The following is a 25,492-nucleotide window of genomic DNA, read 5'->3' as shown; positions in this document are numbered from 1 at the left end:
AAGCTAAATTTACACAGGAAAAGAGATATAGTGTCCTCAAGACATCAGTAAACATTGAGACTTGATACCCTTGTTAGGAACACGAAAATGCTGAAAATCATAAAATACATGAAACTACATAAGAAATAATAAAATTATCAGAAACACACATCACAACAAAATGATATGTTATGATGAGATTGCAAGACATTTACTAGATAAAAGGTTTGATCTCCAGTTTTAGGGTTTTATGTTGCTTTATTACCTATCAACTATTTTGTATTGACACATAAATATTTTAAGAGAAATATATGTAATATTTTTTTAAATATTAGTAATATGTTTATTTTTCCTTTATAAACTCCTTACAGTAATTCCCTTGGAATGTAGCTACAAGTGGAGATTAGCATAAAGTTAAAACTGCATCCAGTTAATATATGATTAAAGGATGGATTTTTCATTATCAACTTTGTTGCTATTGATGCATTGAAATTACGACAGCAACTGGAATAATTATTAAAAATGTAGAGTTTTATCATAATATATCAAATGATACATTTGTTCTGAACATGTTTACCTCATTTATTCCTAAGTAGCAATATCTTTCCTTTTATTATGAGTTTATTAAGAATGTCATGTAAGTAAAATGTTTTTTAAAATCTTGGTGAATATGTACAACAATTATTACAGCAATGCTGTTATAAATGCAGAAATGCAATCTTCATATTTTTGTCATTTCTAATTTCCACCAGACTTGAAAATATTTATGGTCATCTTTCCAAAGCCAAAATGTTTATTATTGCATGGAATTTTCTTGATCTATGTCTCTTTCTCTCCATGCCATCTGTGATGTCCTGTTCCCATCATCCCCACATGCCCAAGACCTAGTTTAGTTTCAAACACTTTCTAAATAAAAAAAAACTTGACCCACCTAAACATCCCACAATAGAGAACAGAAAGTTAATCTTGAAATCTTTAATTTTCTGTGGTTTATGCCTCTATAAACATAAAAGCAGCTTCATAAAAATCACCAAACTCTTCTGTTTGAAAAAGCCTTTAAATAAATAGAAATATTTATACTGACACAATGTATATAATGTTTGCAAAGGCACTCTCTGTGTACACTGCACAGGCAAGTATTGTCACACTATGATTTACCAGATTTATAATTTCAGTCATCTTTGACTACAAAATTTAATGTAAAGGAGACCCATGTGCACACAAACACAGCAAACAAGAAAATTAAATAATAATTCACTTATTTCACTTTAAAACACACATGATCCTACACTGCAGAAGACAACTAAAGGAACTGACGCAACATTTTAGTCATAACTACCCCTCTCCTCGATATTCTTCTCCAGGACCTCACTTCTTGGACCTCCTGTTGGATTAACTAATTAGTTTAGAAGCATTTCATTTTATGTTTGTTGTCCTATGAAAGCCTGCGCTGTCATTCAATCTAGGAGGCCAGCTCCTCATTAAATGTGAAATTAGATACTCAGTTAATGAAGCTTTATCTCTTATTTGATGACTGACAGTAAATCTGGTATGTTCTCTGTCTGAATCCCTTAATAGGTTTACAGAGAGTTAACTCTGACTTTGGTCTTCCATTAACAGCAAGACTTTGCTGGTTTGAATGTTCTGCTTACTTAATTATTTAGTGGCTCGGTAGCACAGACAGCTTCTACAAAAGCCAAATGATCGTTCACAGCAACAAATGAACACCATAATCTTAACAAGATTATCATAATAAAGAGTCATCAGAGAAATTAAAATTATCTGCTTTAATTATGAAATTATAACCCCATTAACTCCTCTGCATGAAAAGCAGGAATTGGGGAATAGCAACGAAGAACCCAGAGATGGCTATTATAAAGATGATAGCAAATTAAAGAGGGGGTGAAGGAATTTGCTGTGTGGGCTCAGATATTGCAGGTAATTTATTTTGCAGCATATGTTTCCTATAGATTAGACTTTTCAAAATGAGGCCATGAGAACTGTGGGATTTTTCCTTGTCTTGCCTTTTTTTGGCCTTTTTTCACCCAGATTATGTTTACTAGCCTAAAACAAGCTCTGTTGAAAGCTACAAACTTAAAAGCACACCCTTATTTAAATATGCCTAAAGCTGTAAATTAATCATGCTCTAAATAAGTTATTAAAATAATATTGCCACTAATTCATTATTTATGGCTACTTGTTTAAAAGTTTGTAACAGCAGAAGTACTGAACTGACATTTCTAAAAACATTAACATGAAAATGAGGTGAATTTAAAGAGAAAAAGATATTCAATGACAAGCTTTTACCAAAGTAGTCTCACTTTTTTTTTTTTTTACTTCTGTACAAATGCTATATACATGACTACTTATTTTTTTATTACTTTTTATTTTATCAATAAATTTAAGAAGCCTCTCAAAATGTCTCCTCAAAGTGCCTTTATACCTGAAAAAAAATTTGGTATTGTTATCTCATAATGTGAATTAATTAAAGACTTTTGTAATATATTTGTTAGTAACAGGTATTGTCCCTTAATTTTAAATTTAATGGTTTTCTGTAACTTCAATAAATTAAAATCTTGAATAGCAGGAAAGTAAATGTGATGCATACAACTTCACTTTTATATAGCTAAAACACTTCTTTAATCTGACAAGAGCAGCAGCAAATTAAAAGCTCTCTAAAGGCAGGTGACTGATGCTCCACAATCCAACCTGACTCTTCTCATCAGCAGAATGTGTGAAAAAGGGCAAAGGCCAATTGTGTCTTGGGGAATTCAGACTGGACATTGGGAAAAGAAATCATCAACAAAATATTGCATTAAGAAGAATAGAAATAAAAAAGAGATGAAGAATAGAGATGAAAAAAGGTATGGGATCTCCTTCCTTGGAGAAATTCAAGATGTTGCTAACCAAAGGCCACAGCTGACATAATCAAGTCCAGAACATAGTTATACTTGGTGTGGCAGGAGCAGGACATCCTTCAGAGATCATTTTAACACACTTTATTTTACTTTTTTCAAGTTTATTTTGCTAAAAAAAAGGTTTTTATCTTAGCCATTCCATTATGACCAAGTATCACTCTATTTTACGCACTTATGTACAAATTAAAAGTATATTTATCTTATACAAATTTGCGTGCACTTCGATTATTTAACTCGGTTTCAATAGATGAGAAAGAATATTGTTGGCACAGTGGTTAGAGTGTATCCCTGGAAACTAAGCCTAATCGCCTGAGCCACAAATCCATGCATTTCTTTTTTGCAAGCAAGTATCCTTGGGTTACACTGTGTGGAGCTCAGGTAGGTTGATATATTGAATTATGTTATTTTTTTAAGGATATCAGGAGAAGATGCTGACTTTTAGCGGGAAGAGGCTTCTAGTATCAGCTCCTAGGATTCTTAGTACAGCTCACAGAAAGAGACACCAACCCATGTGAAGTTGATCAACGTTTTCAGGTCTCGAAAAGTGTTATATATATATATATATATATCCATGTACAGTTTACCCATGGGTTTATAGTTGAAAAAAAGAATCATTTCTGAAACAACACACACAGTGTAAAGCTTTGCAACATTCTCATAGCTTGCAGTTCCTACTTTTTTTGGGGTTTTATTCTCTCTACTATTAATTTTTAGTTTTTCCAATTTTATATCTATATACTGCTTTCAAGTTCTGCTTCCTTATGACTATAGACCAATTTTTAGTAAATAATATTTTGTTTTCCTGTAATACTTGTTAAATACTATATAGTTTAGGAATTCTCAGTTCAAATTTTTTTTACAGCATTATTTTATCTATATTTTTAATAAATCTAGAGAGACCTTCTGTCCTACAAGACATAAAAAGCCTTAAAAATTATAAGTGAAAAAAGGGCATTCTGAGATGTCAGAATGGGAAGCAAAATTTTCTGGATCTGAGATATTACCAAAAAAAATAAATCATTATCTCCTCTCTCCTTCTCCTCCTAGTCAGGCCCTCTGTAAAATTAGATGCTGCAACAATTTTAAGAAATTATATAAATAAATATAGAAAGTTGATGAACAGCAAGCTTAGAGACTTTGACAACTGTAACTGTGAGAAGTAAATGCAAGTACTGTGAAAAACAAATATGGGTAGCATGACAGAAACAAAATAGGGAGGTAAGTGACAAGTACATCCACTGAGCTGCCACAAATAGCGATTATATCCTAATGATCCAAAGACAAGCTGGCAAACATAAGAAACAATGCTGCATTGAAGGAAACAAAGCAAATGATACTGTTGCAAACTCAAAAGCAGACCTTGGTTCCACTGCAAATTGTAGCAATAGAAGAAGCAGCATCTGTATTGCATAAAAGTGTCCTTGCCAGTAGCAAGAATAGTGGTTTACATAGCACACAAGTGGGAGATTAAAAGAAAATAGAATACAAAACCCTTCAAAACATTGACTAAAGAAGTGTGAGGGAATAATAAACTAAAGAAATGTATGATTTCTAACATCAAAATACATAGGATAGGTCATAGTGTGAATATGACTGTTTTCTTAGAATATTACCTTGCTACAGCAATTAGATACAGGCAATTAATTTTGCAATAGTAGTGGAATGTTATCTGAGCTTCCAAACCACTCAACATTATTCTTTCAAAACATCCATTATGAAATATGATTCTAAACAATAGATTATGTGTCTTCTTCGTCTTATGTTCGTCCTCTCTAGAATATTCTGTGATTCTGTGTGATTCAGTATACTTTTTAGCAGCCCACAAAATTTGTAGCATCTGCAGTACAGGAAAATCTGAATTGCTTATTTTAGGTTTCCAACTAAAAGCCTGAGCATCGGTAGAATGATCCAAATCAACTACGTAAAAGTGTTTATGCTCCTCATAGAATTGATGGGGAGAGGTAAATGCTTTTACAAATGAAAACAGAAAACCTGTAAAAATACAGGCACCTGCTTAAAGCAAAGAAAAGAAACTCCCAGCATGTCTGAATTTTTATTACTCATCATTCTCTCTTTAGGGGTCTATTTAGGATCTAAAATGTGTTGTAATCCTCTGAGAGTATATAAGCTTCATTGAGCTTCATTGTTTTGAAGACAGAAAAATTAGAGGGGACCAGATTTTGCATAAATACTTTTGCATTGAGACAACTTACGAAGTCAATTAGAGAACTAGATTTCAACTTTGTCTCCAGACTGAGTCTTGGTCTTACATGTCTAATGCTTAAAGACTTTTTGTCCAGGCTTTAACGGCACCCAAAGGCTTCATGGTCCCTGCCCAAGCTCCTCTAGGGAGCTCCCTCCACCCTGCCCATGGTCCGGAATGCCAAACTGCCCAGCCCAAGGCATCAGTCCTCACACCAGGGAAGCTGTGCAACAAATGCCAGCCTCCACCTCCACCTCTGGTGCTGCTTGCTGGATGGGCCTGACACCTGTATCATTGTTTCAGGCCCTGGCTTACCTGTAAAAGTAGATGTTATGAAGCTGATTCTCATTTATGCTCAGGCTTCTTTAGTTCATTTTGGTTGTATGAAGGGAACTAATTTTTTTAAGCCTCGCCCAAATAGTCATCATTTTTTCACTGAACTACAACTTCCATTACAATTTTCTTTTACATTCAGTTGGAGTATACATTTTCATATTTGATATCAATCTTTGTTGTTTTTTAATTAACATTATTATACAATTAGAAAATCCAAAGAAATGATGAAAAACTGTATTTGAATCTGCATTTAATTTTTGACTTTTATGTCATACATTGATCATTAATACTTTGTAATATCCTATTTGATAAAACAAATTTTGTGTATGTTAAACAATAAGTTCAACAGAAAAATATAAATCAGTTAAGATTTAACAGTTACACCAAATAAATTAGTTCAAATCAGGACAACACAGTCATCTTGTAAAAAGGTTTTGCATGAAAACATTTTTTCCCTCTTTCAAAGTATAAAACTGTTGTTCTAACCACCTGACACCTCAATTAAATATTCTGTTGGGCTGTATATTAAGCCAGAATCAAAGTTTATTTACAAGCTGGTCAAACACATGTTAACTGAAATTCCCTATTCTCTATTTAAAGCCTTCAAAAGGATTCAAATATTAATAAATATTCAGAGTTTTACCAAAGAAATTAAGAACATATGCTAAACAAGCAGTTTTCTGAGCTGGAAAAGAGTGATATTTTAGGATCTATGAATGTGTTTTTTTTTCCCTGTATTAATAACATTCTGAGAAGCTACAATATTTTTTTCTACTTGTACAACCTCAGAAAAAAAATACTATCCTATATACACATACTTAGCTCAGATGCATGCTTTTTTTTTTCTCTTAGCCTTAATGTCTGTGTACATAAGAAGAATCTCCTCTTGATATGGTGATGGAACTTCTAATCTAGTAAAGGAATAATGGTGAAATAACAGGAGACATCTCACTACGCACATATCAGAGTGGAATACAGGACAATGCGTCATCAAAACATGATTATATATTTTTATGCATTAGAGCACTGCTTTTGACTCACCTGTGTCTCTGTTCCCTTTACATAAAGCCTAGGTCATCTTCTGGTGTAGAAAGATGGGTGTTATTTTCCCCGTATCTAAAATCTAGTATCATAATTTGGTACTGACTTCTTAAAAACTCTATGAACTTCACACTCAAGGAGGCTCCAGATTAGTTTTTTAAGTATGTTCTGATATTAAGTGCCATAGAAATTGGCACTTAATATCAGAACATAATAATTGACTAGTTTTTCATTATAATTTATTTTTGAAATATCTCAGAAATGGTTGGTAGTTGTTCAACCATAAAAATTTTAATCACATGGACTTCAGGTATATATATATATGAATGAACAATTCAGTTCTGTACTTGTTAAATATAAGAATATTATGACTACAGTGGTTTTACCTTGGTCAGCAGCCCCACACTTTAGCCATTCTTGCACTTCCCCTCCCTTCCTCTCTCTGTGGGATGGGGGAGAAATGAGGAAGTGTAAAAGTGAGAAAACACGTGGTTTGCCATCAAAACAGTTTAATAGGTAGACCAAAAGCCATGTGCCCAGAAAAACAAAGAATTAATTTACCACTTTCTGTGGGCAGGCAGGTGTTCAACCATCTCCAGGAAACCAAGGCCCCATCACATGTAACGATCACCTGGGGAGACAAAGCGCTGTCACTCAGAGCACCCTCTGCTTTCTCCTCCATCTTCCAGCTTTATATGCTGAACATGATGCCGTGTGGCATGGAATATCCCTGTGGTCAGCTGGGATCAGTTGTGCCCCATTTTGACTCCTTGTGCACTCCCAGCCTCACTGGTGGGGTGAGAGGCAGAAAAGATGCTTGAGGCTGTGTCAGCACTGCTCAGCAACACCTAAAACACCTGTTATTAAAGCTGCTTTTGCTCCCAAACCCAAAAGACAGTCCTATACTGACTATTAGAAAGAAAATTAACTGATTATCAGTCAAAACCAGTGCATGCTAGCATGGAGTTAATGCAAATAACCACGCTTAGAACTACATAAACCACAGGTCAAATTACAGGCCTACAGCAGCTCACAAAGGGAGCAAGACTGTGGGAAGAACTTCAGACTGATTTCCTGAGTGTCATACATTTAAGCAGATATGAAAGAAGTATCACCTCTATAGAATTTGTAGGCGTATCTGTTTCAAAGGCCTCTCAAGTATACAAAACCAGGAAGACTGTATATCTGCAATTCAGAAAGGCAGAGCTGTTTGCTTGGATGTATGAGCTGCTACCTTAAACACCTCTTGTTTCTCACATATATCAAAATCAAGAATAAATCAACATATAAATCCTCCTCTTCTGACTCTCTGGAGAATGGCTGTAGATCAAATGGAATGAGCACTCCTCTAGTAAATTGGTCCTTGCTAATGAAGAAACAACCAAAAAAAGTAGGAAATAAAAAAAGAAACACAAAAGAATAGAAAGTGATGTTTCAGTTTTCACAGGCATCATGGCTTCTGTGGACATTAAAAAAAAAAGACTGAAATACCATCCTCTTCCTCCTTCTGAACCCCAGGAATAAACTTCCTTTCTTCTTGCAGCTTTTCCTTAATTTCTGTCTTGTCTCAAATTTATTCATCTATCTGTGAAGACAAGGCAGCAGATGGTAAGGACAGGAGGCCTTTATCCAGAAATCAAAATAACAATGTCTTATTACTTAACACAGTGCAAAGGAAGCCTCAGAAAGCAGAACAAGATTAGGATATAATCCCTTAAAAATAAATGGTAAAGACAAAATTGTCTCAAGACATCCATTTTGCAACACTAATTTCAATCTATGTTCCTACAACTCACTGAGGAACTGAAAAGCTGAAATTCATCCTTCTGTGATAGACATCCTATTATACTTCATATTAGTTAAAAGGCACAATTCCTTGCCATTTCTGAAGTTCACATCAACATAAATCAGAGTGGAAGCACTACGTGGTAGCAATTCTCAGTCAGGGGTTTTAGATATTTTATATGCTGCGTGAAGCTGCTTAGAGAATCAGAATGTTAGAATAAATCCTGGTGGACAGGGTTCAGTGGTTACAAAGCAGGTGAGGTAGCCACAGGTGCATGGTAAATGTAATTTGTCACATTGTTCAGCAGTTTAACACATGAGTAGTTTCACACCATATGCAGTACAAATGCAGACACATACAAACCACCAGCTTGTGCCAGCCTAGCCATCAGTGAAGTCTCTCTACATGAATATAAATCTCTATACCGACCTTATTTTGCTTAAAAAACAAAAATATTGAAATTATCTAGACAAAAACCAATATATACAAACACTGGAAAGGGAGGGTGAGACTACAAATTTACTTGAGAAGAAAATATATCTATCACCTGCAGGTTTAGGAGCTCATTCATCCTGTCTATAATGAATATAGATATAGTACTATATGAATGAAATTATAATGATCTCTATTATTCTTAGAACAATAAAATTAGGTCCTTATCAATGTTTAACTCTGAGGTCTGTTCAAGTAAAAATCACATCTAACACCTCTGAAGCTTCTTCCTTTGAATACGATAATCTCAAGCTTTATACATGGCTTAACTACTAATATCCTTATCTTTCTGTAAGTATAGTCTTGTAATCATATCAAATTCACACTTCATCCCCTTCTTTAAGCTTATAAACATAGTGTTGCATAGCATGGATGACTTAACCTCTTGAAGGTATTCAGAATTTGCTAAAAAATATTCAAACAGCTAGCCTGTAACTCAAGAAAAAATGAGAAAAACATTTTGGTTCAATGTTCCCAGTGTGATAAAATGCAGGTTAAATATCTTCATGCTCTCAACTGCTGATTTAATTTCTTTCCAGAACTGCCTTGTGCACATTCTACACTTAATTTCTAGAAAAAGGAGCATGCTTTTGGGAACAATATTTGATTGATTTACAGTCATGTTCTTAGCATTTTCTAACAAAGAAAAATATCTATGGCAAAAAGAAGGTACATTTCCATAACTGAAGGGGGAATTATTAGCACAATTCTGAAATTACTAATTTGACCAAGATTCCTGATGAAAACAGGAGAAAAGCAGATTGTCTGATATTTTGTTGAGATTATATTATTCTGTTATTAGTAATCTCTGGTAAATAAAGCCTGGAAACTTGAATTAATGCCAAATATTTATAATATTTGCTAAAATTAGAAATTATTATCATGCTAATTTTACTATATGACTATTATTATGTTTTATAAGCATGCTATCTTACAGTAAAATAAACATGATATTAGGTAATACTTTTCCTGTATGACCTTGACACATAGTTTGAAAACCAAGAATGTATGTCATTAAAAGCCCTCTGAAAACAACATCTTTACACAGAAGAATGAAAACAAGCAATATTAATTGATAATGGAAGACTGAGTGCTTCAACACATCAGAGTTGGACAACTGCAAGACAGTGATTCTAACATAATAAATTTTGGGTGGTAATAAAACAGAATTTGTGACTTTTATAACAATATAATGGTTACTAGAAATTAAATAATGACAAATGTATATAATAATGTATTTTTTATTTTCTTACAAATGGCACTGCTTGCTAAAAAGGCAATGTTTCCAATAGAGCATGTCTTTAATGCAATTTTTTAGTTCCATATGCACATGTTTAATTGGGCAGTGATCTTTTGAGTTCTTTTTGTGTTACTTAGTGAGTAAATTCATTAAAGAAGTATGAATTAAGCTGAATATATTTAATGAGGTATGCTAATATGCAGTGCTTCTAAACTGCCACAGGGTGGTAGAAGATGCACTTTCCACAACATTTATCTCATTTGCAGAACTAAATGCTTTGCTACACTTCCACATTATTTAACTGCCTTATTGGAACGTATCTGAGTCCTATAGCTCAAAAAGTGTAAACCTATGTCAAAACACAGCTTTTACACCATCACAGAAAACCACTTTAAACATTTCCAATAAATGTCTGTTTCCTACTATCACATTCAGAAGATCTTGTTAGCTTATATTCTTCAATGTCATCTGAGTGCTGTGAGTTACTTTGCAGATAATCTTTAGCATTGGTCCTGAGGAAAGAGTTTTGTTATGATAAAATATACTCAATATATAAGAAAAAATATAATTTTATGTTCTTCATTCTTATGTCAAGAGAATCTGAAGGATTCTTTAAATTTAGATTTGTCCTGTTTTTTGATGTCTAAAAATGCTTAAGAATCTGTGGTTGTATAGAATTTAAAACCTCACTACAAAGTTCTATATGCATTTTACATTTATAATTTTCTTTCCATTATCATTAATTCTGAACACACCCATCATTTTGGAAGTATGTTAGTAAATATTTATACTTAGGGGTCTTCTAGTTAAGTAATCCCAGTTACAGGACTACATGAAGTTGCTTTACTGAATCCTTAACAAGTCAGAGAAGTCCAGCTTTACAACTAGACCTATACCTTTTTGTGAATTCAATTCTTTTGCTTGAATGTTAAATAACAAGATTTTTTTTTGTAATCACAGCAGTTCAAACACAATGTGATAGCTGACAAAATTAACCTTTTGAAAATTATTCTATAGCATATGTGAAAAAAAGACAATATAACACTCAAAAGGTTTAAAAATGGAAGAAAAAAAAGAGAAAGAAAAGAGCCTGACCTTGTTCAATCATTACAAATATGCGCTACTCAGCTTTAAAATTCAGGAAATCTTCTAAAAAACTACATTCAACTGAAAGAGAGATGATTCAAATGTTCAAGGACTGTGTTATGCAGAGGCTGTCAACAAGTGCCAAGTGAAGTATTCTTTTTTCTGACACTTTCGAAGCAAGAGCTTAAAAGATGAAATGACATAAGCCATTGCATTTAAATCCCAGTAGACATGAAATATGTTTAGCATGCTGAAACAGATTACTGTTTCTCATTGACTGATAGAACAATTATGATCACTTAAATTATAATCTCACAATAGTGGAAGGTCCATTTTAACATGCCCATGATGAAAAGAAAAACGTCTGTAAAATTGTATAGTATTAAAAAAATTATATGTATACAGATCACTGCAGGTAAAACAGTGGTTTAAAAAACCAATGATCACTGTCACTGAGCATGACAGGAATTAAAGTCTCTGAAAATGCCTCCTTTATAACATTTTATAATTCTCCTAGGATGAGGGGAACGAATTACTGGAGGTGTTTCTCTCTTCATTGTTTATCGAATCAGCCACTAAATTGCATCAAAGTCTAGCCTTAAGATATCTTACATTAGATGAGATTAAACAATTTGCATATTATACACACCTAAATTAAAACAAAATGTAGTGCATAATTCAGCCTAGCTCATGATATGCACCTTGCAATTCTCACCCTGATAGGAAATAATTTGGAAAATTTCACAAATGCAAAGTTGAAAAATATCCACTGGAGCTTCTTTACCACTGAAAATTATTTTTCAAAAAAATAAATAGCAACTAAAAAAAGACTTACCTTATCTTAAATTTGAGAAAAAAGTGTGTATAATTCTTCTTGTTATACCAAAAAATTAGGAATAATCCATATCTATAGTTTCATTTAGGTTATGGCCTGTCAATGTTATGCATTTGTTTCAATAATTAGGGGGTTTCTTGTTGTTTATATAAAATTATCATAAATCCATGGTATCTCTTTTATTAAGCAGAAAATTTATGATGCTTTTGGCTTAAACACTGCACTGTAGACTTTCAAAGATCTAAACTAAATTATTCTTTTTTACTGGCCTATATATTCTCTATTTGATTTCCATTAATCCATTGTGTACAGCTCAGAGACAGGTTTTATTGGATCATTTCCTGTGTTCATGCAAGTGATCTCACCAGAAAGGAAAATTAAACCAATAAGAAGGTAGATCGTTAATCTTAAGAACTGTAAAGGATTTCAATGAAATGTAAAGCTCTAGAAAATTATTTCTTTAAAAAACCCAGAAACTTTTTAGAGTTAAAGAAGTTTTCATTATTTGTGTCAGAAGATGCCAATGGCTGTCTTTTATTCTCTTGTTGATATTTTTTTGTAAGAAAGCATTTTGGCTTAATTTAACTCAGAAATTAATTTAACTCAGAAATTTAACTCAGTCTTAATTTGACTCAGAATTGTTCCTCTATATCATTACATTGGGAATGTTTAAAATTTTATCTCTAACTCTTATACTGAACAATAGATAGTTTCAAATGTCAAATCTGTCATGTATGGAATAGAGCTTCCAGTCAATGTCTCTCTTAGAAGAATGTGCAAAGTTGGACTTTTTGTGGAGTTTTTTCCACTGTTTAAAAAAATATATCCAGCTTCACATTGTAAAGTCCCAGAGCTTGCTTGACAAGTCTCTTAAAAGGGCTTAAAATTCTTTCATGTACCTTCAGTTAGACACACAAGAGAAAATATTGACAAAGAACACCAAAACCCCCCCACAAAAACAAACAAACAAACAAAAAAACCTGGCAAACTTCAGAAAATCAGGGAATTTTGGCAAAAGTTTAGAGTAACATTTAATAAACATAAAGCATTTCACAAAGCATTAACTCAGCACACTCCAACCCATCCAATTTTAAGTCAATCAGACTTTGAAAAGAAAGAGCAAGAGCAGAAAAAGGATATAGCTAGCACTCTTGGTTCCAGCAGTGTCTCAGCTGAATACAAATCCCAAAGAAAAGGTAGGGCCACGACGTGTAATTGCCTGATACTCTGGTTTAATTATCCCTCGGCTTTCCTAGGCTCTTCCCCCAGGTGAGACTTCCTGTGTGGTGGCCACTCAGGAGCTGAGTTAGGCAGTTGTGGAGCGTTGCCTTGGCTTCAACACGAATTGGCAACCATTGCAGGCTGGGGGTGGGATGTGTGGAGCGAGGCATTACCTCACCAGAACAAGGCCTGACCTGTCCCTTCTGCCACACACACAGAGCTGAAATGTTTTGAGGCAGCAACCCTTTCAGTATCCCTCATGCACAGTTTCAAAGTTTTAACAAAACTGAAGTTTCAAGGCAAATTATATGGTTCTAAATTATCGTCTCAGTATATTTTAAGGTCTTGCCTTGTTTTTTTGTGTTCAGAAGATAGTCTTTATATTCTTTTACATGCAGTATTTCTGCATTCATAGACATCGATAAAACTAGCATCACTTTTTTGAATATTAAAGTACGGTTCGAAATACAAGTTTTTCAGTGAAATTACCTCAGATATCATTATCATTGTTTCTTGTTCTTACAGCAACTTATCACCAAGGAAACCTGTGGTAGATAAAAAAGATAAATACACGTCTTTGTAAAAAAAAGTAAAAGAACATTCCAATGAAATATCATATTTGGAACATCGAGTGCTGCTTCACTTTATTCAGTATCAAAAGTGAAAGATAAAATTTAAAGTATAGCTCTGTTCTGTTCAATATTTTCTCGTCAAATCAAGGCTCACAACTGTTATTAATATAAATGCATGCTAGATGTTGCACTCTAATTTTTTGGGAAAGAAAAAATTTTTTGCAGGTGAGAAGTGGACTTGAGCAAAAGAGTTTTTTTCTTTCATTCTTGTACAGTACATTATAAATTTAAATACTTTCATGTGAATGGCAGCTATAGCTTCTACCAGCAATGACTATAAGATAATTCAAAGAAAATTATATAGTTCTTAAAGACTTCCAACTGGGTAAATTGTATGGACTTCACAGAATTTGGAAATGCTCTGGGAAAGCTGACAGCAGTTTTTGGTACATCGGGTGCTGATGCTTTGGATATATGAGGCAAAAAATAGAGGAAAAAATATTGTTACTATGGAAGTAGCTCCAATCACTCAGCTGGGAAGTAGATTATTTTAGCTTGGAGATATTTCTGGTCTGTGTCACATATGGAATGCCCAGTTCCAGCACATGCCTTTGAGATTAAAGGTATTATCCGGTCTCACTACTTTCCAGATACTTAGATTAGTAGTGAAGCAACAAAATGTGTATATACAAGGACATATGCTATGGTTATTTCCAAAAATTGGACGCTCTTGTTTCTTCTATTTGTTAGGAATATTTACACTCAACTAAAATAATTTTCTTCCTCCTGCCAGAGGGAATGCAAAATGCCAAGTTAATTCTCAGCAAGAAATAAATAATTTGTCCATCCACATTTTGAAAATAGACAAAAAACACCTATGTTTCTTTATAATTATTTTGCTTTCAGAAGGTGACAGAGCTTCTGAATTGAGAAGGATATGAGTGAAGTCAAAGCATGTGCAGATGCAAGATGTGAATTGGAACTATGCTCTCACTAAGAATCTGTACTACCATGATATTACCAAAGACTCTGCTAGGAGGCCTTGCACTATGAAATGCCAGTCTGATTGATGTTTGCACTTCACTTTCTAGGTCCTCACATACATTGTGTCCATTGTTTTTTGAGAGGGAAAAGAAAAAATAAAAGCAAGATGTATTGTTCTGTTTATTCGCACGTGTCACAAGACACAGTTGTTTTTGCTGTTAACTCATTTTTCTTGTCACAAGGCTCAGTGTTGCAGCTTTGCTTGGATGTGGAAGGAATTGTGATTCATCTGCAAACCTAGCTATGCCATGAATAAAACAAATTCCTATGTTACAAAAGTATAGTAGATCATGCTTTTACATTTTTATCTTAACTGCAGATTTAAACTGTGATCCTTTTGCCTGTTTCAGATAGATTAGGTATTATTAAATACCAGTCTTGTCCTTGCACACTACTGTTTGCTTATGCAGAGTGTTTTCTATGAAACAGGAATTGACTGTTAAGGAGCATATACTGTTTTTTCCTTTCCCGAGCAAATGTTTGGCTTCTGGAGACCAGCCCACAAGAATCTGATCTTCTTTGTTTTGTACTGCAGATAATTTCACCTGTTTATGTGTCTTTTCTGTCTAGACTGTATTCTTAAATATTCTAGTATATTTAGAGAGATTTCTTGACCAAGATCCAGAGGCACTGTTGTAGCCTCATTTTCAGGTCGATTTGTTTCTGGTTTAGTGTAAGTCTGTCTGTAATTTCCACTTCACATAAATTTAACTTTTAACAAAGCATAGATGCACAACATCTCCACTAACTCCATTTAATAGAAGGAAAATGTAATGTTGAAAAGTTTTTCTGTTATGAAATCTGTTTGCTCATTTTGGACTCTGATTTACATTCTGGTAATGCCTATTTACAGTGATCTGGTAATGTTTTCCAAGAGAAAGTTGTCACAAGGGATGAACTAGTTTATTCATAAGAATATAATCATTCACATTATATTAATAATGTTGATATTGCATATATATCTGTTACTTAGACATTCACAAATAAACTGTTTTGTTCTGTTCATAAAGCATAAAAATTACTTAGATGAAAAATATAAAAATTAATTAATATATGTATATGTATATGTATATGTATATGTATATGTATATGTATATGTATATGGGTTGTGTATCTGATGGTCTGAAGAAAAGTGGAAGCATTTAATTGATTTTTATTGTCTTAATCTGAAGGTTAAAATGGTTTACAAATGTTGCCCTACACATTTGAGAAAGTGCTAGAACACGACTTTTGTCGAGTGGTGACAGATCCCAGTTTGTGCCGAGGAGAGTTCATTCACTAGCTATGAATGTAAGATTTTTGCTGCCTGAGAAAAAGACAATATTCTGTAGACTAACATATTCAGAGAATCATGGACTCATTTAGGCTGGAAAAGACCTCTGAGATAACTGAGTCTAACCTTTGACTGATCATTACCTTGGCAACAATGCCCCAGCTCTAAGTGCCGTGTCCAGCTCTTCCTTGAACAACGCATCGGATGGTGACCCCACCACCTCCCTGGGCTATCCATTCCAATGTTTAACAATCTTTTCTGCAAAGAAATTCCTTCTCATGTCTATCTTTAATGTCCTCTGGTGAAGCTTGAGGCTACATCCTCTTCTCCTGTCACTGGTTACCTGGGAGAAGAGACTGACCCCCAGCTGGCTACAACCTCCTTTCACTTATGGATTGATAAATATTTGTGGTGAAAAAGGGTTTTGAATTTCTAACATTCATGGAATTGATTGATTCACAAACAAATTGGGATGGTAGGTTTACATGACTGGAAATTTGAATCCATCCACTGGGGGTTTCTTTTTCAAGATACAGAAGACAAAATTTTATAATCTTATAGAGTCTCAAGAGAAAAAAAGTCATACATCTGAAAGGTAAATTTATAGAATGCAAACCTGAAAAATTTAGCAAGTTTGATACTGCCTCTTTCAATACTATTAAAAAAACCCAGAAAAAAAGACAACACTCCAACTACACAGGGATAGGTTGTCATTTAAAAACTTGTTGGTTGCACTGTTTTATAAGTGAGAGATTGTCATTAAACATGCAGGCCAGTCACTTTCAAAAGCATGCAAAGTTAAGATTCTTCTACACAAGCACTGCAAAGATCTAAACAAGAAATGAGCACAATCTGACATCTATCACAGGTCTATATACAGGTCAATAAGTATGAATAAATTGTAATATTTTGAGGGTCTTTTTTATTCTACAATCTTCACCATTTTAACTGTTTTAATTTGAGTGACTACCCAATGCAAGTGTGTTTAAGTATCCTAGTCTGGTTGCTGACACATTGTTCCTCAGTGCAAAACACCCAGCGCAGTTAGTCATAACACATTAGGTTAAAGTGTTTTGATGTGAGTGGCCTCACTGCTTCCCAGCATGATGTGTCTGCCATTAGGAATTGCAAATAGAAGCAGCTTCTGAGGACAGACAGATGGATATAGGGAGGGTATTTCATCATTCTGAAACAAGAAGTAATGAAAATTCTTGTGGTGCTAGCAAAATTACTTCAAATTCACATACATGCTCACAACAATAAAGGTTTTCTCTATTTTGCACATCTACATTGTGCTAACCACAGTAGAAAAATCTGCAACTTTAGATTCTGACTAGCTTTTGATTTGTATATAAATACATTTACATTTACAGGATAAATTCTCCAAGTATAAATTCTCTAATTCAGATTTTTATTTGTAATGATGTCTTTTTAAGCATAAAGAGGATTGTGTGAACCAGTTTTTATTGAAGAAAAAAAAACAACATAAAAACCTCCAACAACTGGAATCCGGTTATCTATAGAGAAGTGAAGATCCTTCAGTTTCCTGAAATTCCACAGTCTATTCAAATCAGTATGAGAGCGGTCACAAGTCATTCAGACTTTTAAGAAAATGTATATGTTTCTATCACTTCTCAAAACAATTGCTAGTGTGTTATATGTCAGTCTTAATTTATCAAATTAGGAGTAATGACAAATCAATGTCAAATGGCAGAGTAAAAGCTGTCCTTGACTGGGCACAACATATAAATAAGGTTTCGTTTTGAGGGAATTTGTCTTCTCTTCTCTTCTCTTCTCTTCTCTTCTCTTCTCTTCTCTTCTCTTCTCTTCTCTTCTCTTCTCTTCTCTTCTCTTCTCTTCTCTCTCTTTTCTCTCTCTTCTCTTCTCTTCTTTCTCTCTCTCACTTTAGCGTCATATTCCCACAAGAGTGAGGATATACTAGCAAGAAATATATGGAATAAGTTGATTTTGTTCACCTTTGCTTTTCATTGCATTTAAAATTGCCAGACTGAAAAAAATCATTCTTACCAAACGACTATTTTGTTACGAGAAATACCCAATGAAAGTGGGAGCAGAGTAAAAAGGGGTTGGAGGAGGATTTTTTTATTCTTCATACTGACAATTGTTATTTTAGTTTTCATTTTCATAAAATTTAGTGTCTCTGATATCGAAGTGAATAGCGATTAGCAGTGCTAAAGAATTTGAGAAAACCTATTTTGAAATTTTCACTGACAGAACAAGAATCTTATAGAATTATCATGAGAAGAAATATCCTTGCGCCTATTTCTTTTCTGTAGAATATGCATGATTTGATGTATCAGAGATAAATATTCAGCCTGTGAAGTGCTTTTGCTATACATCTTCTATGCTGAAAATCAGGAGTTAATATTCTGAAGAATAAGACTTTACTAATTCAGAGGAGGTTTACAGGCCCATGTCAAGTTTTGAACCTTCAAAGTAATGTGAATTCCAACAAAGAATAATGCTAAAAAAATAATAATACTTCATAACGATATGCACTTTATCTATACGATCACTATCATTCAGTTTTAACTATTAATGACAATCTTTCATCGCTTGCTATTAAATGCTGTTTAATACATTGCATTAATATACTGTAAATAAGTTTTAGCAATAATAGATTACAATGAAATATTTAGTAACTTTTCTGAGAAATTAAAAATGTCCTAAACTTTCCTATTATTGAAAGCGTGGTTTATGGATCAGAATATCAGAAATGAAACAATAAATATATGTACCACTGAAGACTTCAAAAATCTTCATAAACATGAATACACTTACTTTAATAACCTAAATCGTGATCCCACAAAATATTTCTAGTGATTAAATTCAATGAAGCTTGAATTTATTTTCTGCGGCTCTCCATGGGATTGGTACATGGCAAGAATAATAAAAAGTGGCCTCAACTCTTCTTGAATTTTTTAGAATTAATTAATACAATATCTTCAATACTTTTAATGAAATCCGTAGGGATTGAAATGATGTTTATTGTGGGACTATCAATGGGATCATAGCTGAGATCAAAGAGACACAGCCTCTGTCACAAGGTTTTTGATATGCTAGTTTCACAGAGCTAAATGCTGATCTGAATGCTGTCTGCCTCAGCTGGTCAAACGAAACTAACGGAAAAAAATATTCATTAGCGATATTTTAGAAATTGCTGCTTAAATTACTTTGCTTGGCACTACCAAATGGCTGCCTTAAGTTACTGTGCATTTCTCCCAAGGAGCTGCCACAGACCTCCAGATGAAGCACACTGTATGGGAAATATCAGAAAAACTGAACTAAACTAAACGCAACCAAACCAAAGGACTCTCCCCCACTCCCCATAAAAACAAATCAAAAACTCCAAAACACAAGAGACAACAAACCAAAATTTTAAAAAATGAACCAAAGTTTTAAACACTATTAGAATGAACCCAACATATTTTCCAATTAGAGAGCAAACAAGATGCTAATATGTAATCAATGATTCCTTAATATATTTCTCTCCTCCAATAAACTGTAGGTTTTTACCTGCTGCAAGCAAATTCTATACTGACTTCTAATACTGTTAGATTGTGTAATCAAAGGACCAAAGCCAGGAAAAAAGCAACAGCTGCTGCAGAAGGTGAGTGAGCAGCTAGTAATCATATTAATGACATTACTAATTTATGTGGTTGATAGAATTTAGCAGAGAGTGAGGACTCATCTGTCATCATTGTATCATCCATCATAACTAGGGCGTCTTAAGTAATGTGCAGGCTGTTAACAATTTTAGTTTGCTTTGTGCTATTCTACTCAGTTTGGTTGAGAAATTCTTTTTAAGACTCAGGAAAATCAAACAGTTTAGGGGGGAAATATGAATATGGAATTTTTTTTCTGTGGTAAAGGAGCAGATAGAGTAAGAGTGTTTTTTATTTAAAAAATGAATTCATATTATTTTAAAAAGCAGCAACCATAATAAAACCGTGTTCTTTCTTTTTTTGCCCTTCAACATGTATTTAATATTCAATTCTTTGTATAGGTTCAGCTGAATTAAAAGAAGGCATGTTTCCAAAGTGGCGTGCGGGAAGAGACAGATGACTGTGGAACTGTGACTTATACCTTTGCAGTGAAAAATACCAGCCCCAACCTGCAGTTTCCCATTGTTGCAGTATAAGACAGTATCATGTAATCTATGTAAAACAGATTAAAGGGAAACACTCTAAAATTACTTCTCCCTCTTTGTTTAATGCAATCCCTTTCCACCAATAAGGAGAAACGAAATACAAGCAGAACCTTAGCCTTCCCAAACAACTGTCAGGACAGAGAGAACTCCCTGATCTTCCAGGCTCCAACTTTAAAAGGGACTCTGGCAATGCCCTTCATCCTCAGATTCTATGGTTATGGCCGTAGCACAGGGTCTTAAAAAGGCAGAAAACTTTTTTTGTGGTTGTAGATATGGAACAAATAACACTTTGGGTTACCCATGGCACCCACGAACTGACAAAATTATTTTCTCAAGTCTCTTGGAGCTTGAAATTTCCTCACACACTAAATTATCTATTTGTAGTGTCAGCATATCAGAAATATTTGAGCTGTTTTTCCATTCTAAGGTAGACCAGTTAAGTAGTTTCAGCATTTTCTTCATAGTTAATATGTTTGAGGAAATTGTTACTCTATTAAATATAGACTAACAGCATGTTTGACAGCTGTACAAGTTAAGTGGACAAAAGAGAGTTTTTTTTGGGGAGAAGAAAGGAACACAAAGTAAACCAATGCAGTGCATTCATTGATGACATGTGAGAAATAACAGATTTTATGCAACCTATTTTACAGGTGTGATTCAAGTGTCATTATTATTGATTTTCTATTGGATTTTACCAATATTACTGAACCGGATGTACCTTGGCTTGTCTGGTCCCTGCTGCTGAACCAAATAGTGGCACCTGTGGTGTTTTGCACCCCGGAGATGCCCTGGCTAGCTATGAGTATGTGGGGACAAGTCCAGGCATGTCCCGAGCTCCAGTGCTTACGTGCTGGGGCTTGTTGGTAAAAGAGGGTCACTCCTCAGGCCTCCCTGTGCTGCAGAAACCTTTTAAGGCAACAGTGAAGGAGTTGGTCCTCAAGGAGGGTTTAATCCAGAGATTTTATTCTGGACTGCACGACCTCTGAACCCAGTAACAGCTCCACAAGAATGCCAGTGCATGGTGCGCTCACCCTTTTAACCCGGGTGAAAGAGGAAGGGGAGGGTACATAACCTCATAGTGGGAGCACTAACCAGGGATGGGGGGAGGAGGTCTCAGGTGAGAGGGACACCTGGATGGGCCAACAGCCCCCCAGGGGGTGGAGAGCATCCTTTAAACCTGCCAATCACTCGATGCTCCCCTGGAATTTCTGGGTTGATAGACAGTGCCCAGCAGGGGTCACAGGTGGGAGAAAGGAGAGGTGATTAACACCCCACCTAGGGAAGGAAACTTCAGGGGAAGAACTGGGGAAACTGAGGCACACCATGACAACACACCACAACATCTTTCATTAATGAGGAAAAGTGTCAGAATGTACTTATGACACTATCACTCCAAAAGTCATAAAACAATTTTTCTCCATGAACAATTGTTTTTTTTTCCCTTTGAATATATTAATTTCTTTTGAAATCTAGCATCTGATTATGCATTAGCCTTCACAGCTGAAAAAATAATATCTGTAAGAAAAACACACCTTCACTTCTGTTTGGGTTGTGAGAAGTACGACTTTGTGAAAGCCAAGTCTGGGGATGTCTTTTGGCAGAGTAGTCTTATGGCTGAGCACGATAAAACAAAACTCAGTAAGGAGGGTCATGAAAAAGCAAAGATCTGGGACATTCCTGACATTCCTGCTGTATTTATAGCATCCAGTATCATTTTACTGTCAGATAGCTTACTTATGGCTGGTATCACTCAGAAGAAGTTAGAAGTTCAGAGTTCCATACTTGTGCCAGGTTTTGAACCTTTCTCCACATCTCATTTCAGTTTTTTGCTGAGATAGGCTCATATCCACTCCTGTTTTGGAAGATGGGAGGAGGAGAAAAAATCAACAAAAGGATTAAATTACAGTTCTATGCATTTCACAGGACATAATTCGGGTAATTTGTTATCATCATTTAAAACTCTTTATCATGCGATCTTTCTATTTTAAATTTCTTCGTGCGTTGTACTTTTTCCACAACATGCTTTTAATAAAAAATGTTATACTTGCTAAGACATTACAGAATGCTTCCAATTTTTTCAGCATTTTTTGCTTTTACTTTGAGAAATTAGGTTTGCAAAACAGTGTTTTTGAGCTAGTACCCTATGTCTGTCATTGGAGATAACTGTACAGACTATAAAATATCAGATTATCTCACTTTTTCATAGTTGAAAAAACCCCACAGATATGAAATCTAAGTGTCTTCTCCTGCAGAAAATGTAACAAGTATTTTTTCTACATTTAACAATGCTTTAAAACAATATCCAGTTTTATAATGAACCCTAATATCGAGTCTATTAGAACTTTTCAGGAAAATGGTTCTTCAGTCTGTATTATGTTTGTTTCTGAATCAGACTAATTTGTATATTTTTGGGGCTTTCTTTGGAATTCCTTCCCTATGTTGTCGAATCAGTGGGATTCGGCTTTCTTTATACAGATTACACAGAATCATGATTATGTGGACTGAGAGGAAGTTAAAGAAATAATCTGACCAATTGGATTTTTTCCTAGGGTTACTTACATATGTTTTCTTATGACAATATGCTTCTGTTTAATTCGGTCCCAAATAGATTTGAAATGGTTCAACAGGTTACTCCATCTTTAACTTTTTCAAAGGGCTGCAGTTTGATATGTAGAAATCACCTTGGGGTTTCAGACTTTTACCGAAAGAGATCCTCAGGGCTTCAACTACAACAGGTCAAGCAACAGTTGATTAAACATCAGGGAATTGTGAGAATTTTAAAACAGTGCATGTTAATTCTAGACAACTGCTAAGCATGTGCAGTGTCAAGTACTTTAAAATGAAGCAATAAATATCCTCAAATGTGTTTGCTTTTTTTCATTTAGTGTCTCAAAGATGACAAAAGATGTTTAAAATCCAAATATGATGTTCTGTTAGATTATGTATGGATATAACTTGCTTTAGGAGTATAGAAAACTTCAAGATAAACAAGAAGAAATAAGTGTACATATAAGAGAATTGTACATTTGATCTTTGCTGGACAGCTCTTGCTTCTCAGGTTTGACATAACTTATTAATTAAACTTTGGGAGAAACCTCTGCATGGCTCTCTTAATTCTTAAAAAGTTTTCCTATCCATTTTCCATATAAGTAGTCTGTCATCTTTCTCTTAGAACTCTTTCAGGGCTCAATGTAATAATTTATTAATGTGGCATCTCTTTGTGTTTGAGTCTCTGGAATATCTAAAACAACTGAAAAGTGTTGTCAGGTGTGACAGGATTTATTAAAATGCTTTTGGATTAATGGACAGATGTTAGATACTCCACAGCATTTTAATAGCACCAAATAGGTTTATTTGATTACCTTGTAACAAATCCTTGCAGTTTTCCTTTCTATCCATTTGCAACTTTATTATGGGCATATAATCTCTAAACCTTTTTTGCCATCAGATATTATCTTTTACTTTGTAACCAAACACAACTTCCACAATTTTTGGTGACTTACATCTATCTTGTCTGTCAAAGAAATATATTATATGACTGAAAAGACAGAGCCTAAATAGATGGTATCTGACACATGTTTTCCCTTCAATATATGAAATGGAAATTAAAAAAAATTGTTGCCATCAAGTTCAAGCACACAGTGCTGTGGTGAAAGAACTAAAACCCATCTACAGTCATTGTAAGTGAAATAAAATTACCTATTATTTTAAATTGCAAATAAAGATTTTTTTTTATTTTTAAGTACACTTAATTCTTTAAAATTAGAATATTATTTAAAATGAAAAATCATAGTATTAATTTTCAAACTAATTGACAAGTATATCTGTTTGAGGAATATGCTTTCACATTATCAAGAAAAGCTACATCAATAGCTACAATCGAACTTCACAGTGGGTTTCTTTTTGGGGGGAAAAAGTGTGAAAAAATATTTTATACTTTTTTAAAGTGATTTACAGAAATCCATTTAAAACTCTATAGTACTCTGAAAACCATGAAATCCCAGTTTTCATAGTTTTGACATTCATTCAAAAAGCTTATCTTCTGAAAGAATTAATAGCATTGGTTTTACCCCTTTCATGTTGTAGGAAGAAAGGCTGTGAGGAAGCCTGATGCTGTGAAGGTTTTACATGATATACATTGGCTTATTATGATGGATAAAATTAAGTTCCTGTGTCATGACTATAACCTGCCTAAAATCCATTATAAATGCAGAATAAGAACTACAGAAATACTGCAACATACACTCTGTATAATCTGGAACATTTTGAGCCTGAATTTCTCTTCTTAGACAATAGCTGATTCCCTAATGATAAAAACTATGTATTAAGATTTTCTATTATTTTGATGACATTATCAAAGCTTCACAAATAACTAATAAAAATAATAATTGTGCCCCCACTGTACATTCTTAGGAAATAAAACAACTCACTAAGCCAAAACAAAGATAATCATTTGAGAAGTGGCAGCAATAATAAAACCATAAGAGAATTCGTGAATATTCCTATGAGAAGGGAAAATGCTACTGCAAAAGAATAAGCTAGAAAAGGGTGTGCAAAAAGCCAAGTAAATAAATTGGAAACAGGAACTAAATTTTCCAGCTTGCTACCAAAAGGGTTGTTAACTATTTTTGTTTCAAATTTTTTTATATGACTTTTTTTTTCTGTTCCCCTCTAATTAATTTTCCTTATAATAGTATGCAATATATTTTTCATGTAATTTTGATTGTTTTTATTTTCAAAATAGGAGAGATCTCTTTTCACAAGATATCCAAAAGTTTGGTATTTAGTCCAGACTTGTCAGAGGGAATCTTTTAGAAATCAGCATTTATTCCTCTTCAAAACAGTTGACCTTACCTCTCTTAGGACACAGAAAATCATCCTCTGTGTTGAAAATTAATTCTCTGTGAGCAACATTTGTTAATTTTTTTTCAATTCATATTGTTATCTCAACAAAAATGCTAATTTAACTTTCTAAACTTGAGTGCTGCTTTGTCAGCATTTATGTATGCCAACATAGCTCATTCTGATTGCTGTTGGATGCTGATTAGTCATTTACAACAGCCTCATGTCTCCATTCAGGCTAATGGCAAATGTCTGCATTGTTTCTTGCCAGGAGCAAGATAGAGAGAAAAGAAAGGAGAGTCCTTTAGCCCATGTAATGCAGTGATTATAACACGCAGACATAAACTGCTCATTTGCAAGAAAAGTCAGAAGGCGCTTCACAAGAGCTGTCTCACCAGATTTGGAAGGAGCATTGTTTCTTCAGGACTGTAGAATTTAGATACATTCAGTAGT

At 34.1% G+C, this 25,492-nt stretch overlaps 1 long non-coding RNA gene across 1 annotated transcript; it reads right to left on the bottom strand.

Annotated features, from left to right (window-relative positions):
- Positions 1-17,840: 17,840 nt before the first annotated feature.
- LOC135295433 (uncharacterized) lies at positions 17,841-25,157 on the bottom strand. The gene is made up of 4 exons (XR_010357527.1): positions 25,052-25,157; positions 22,757-22,923; positions 21,932-22,049; positions 17,841-17,964 (listed from the first exon to the last, which is right to left on the bottom strand). It is a non-coding gene; the product is annotated as an uncharacterized LOC135295433 (long non-coding RNA).
- Between the last annotated feature and the right edge of the window lie 335 nt (positions 25,158-25,492).

This window comes from Passer domesticus, chromosome 2 (assembly GCF_036417665.1).
Source record: "Passer domesticus isolate bPasDom1 chromosome 2, bPasDom1.hap1, whole genome shotgun sequence".
NCBI lineage: Eukaryota > Metazoa > Chordata > Aves > Passeriformes > Passeridae > Passer > Passer domesticus.
Note: the sequence above shows the minus strand (reverse complement) of the source record. Positions and strands in the feature narration are given on the sequence as shown.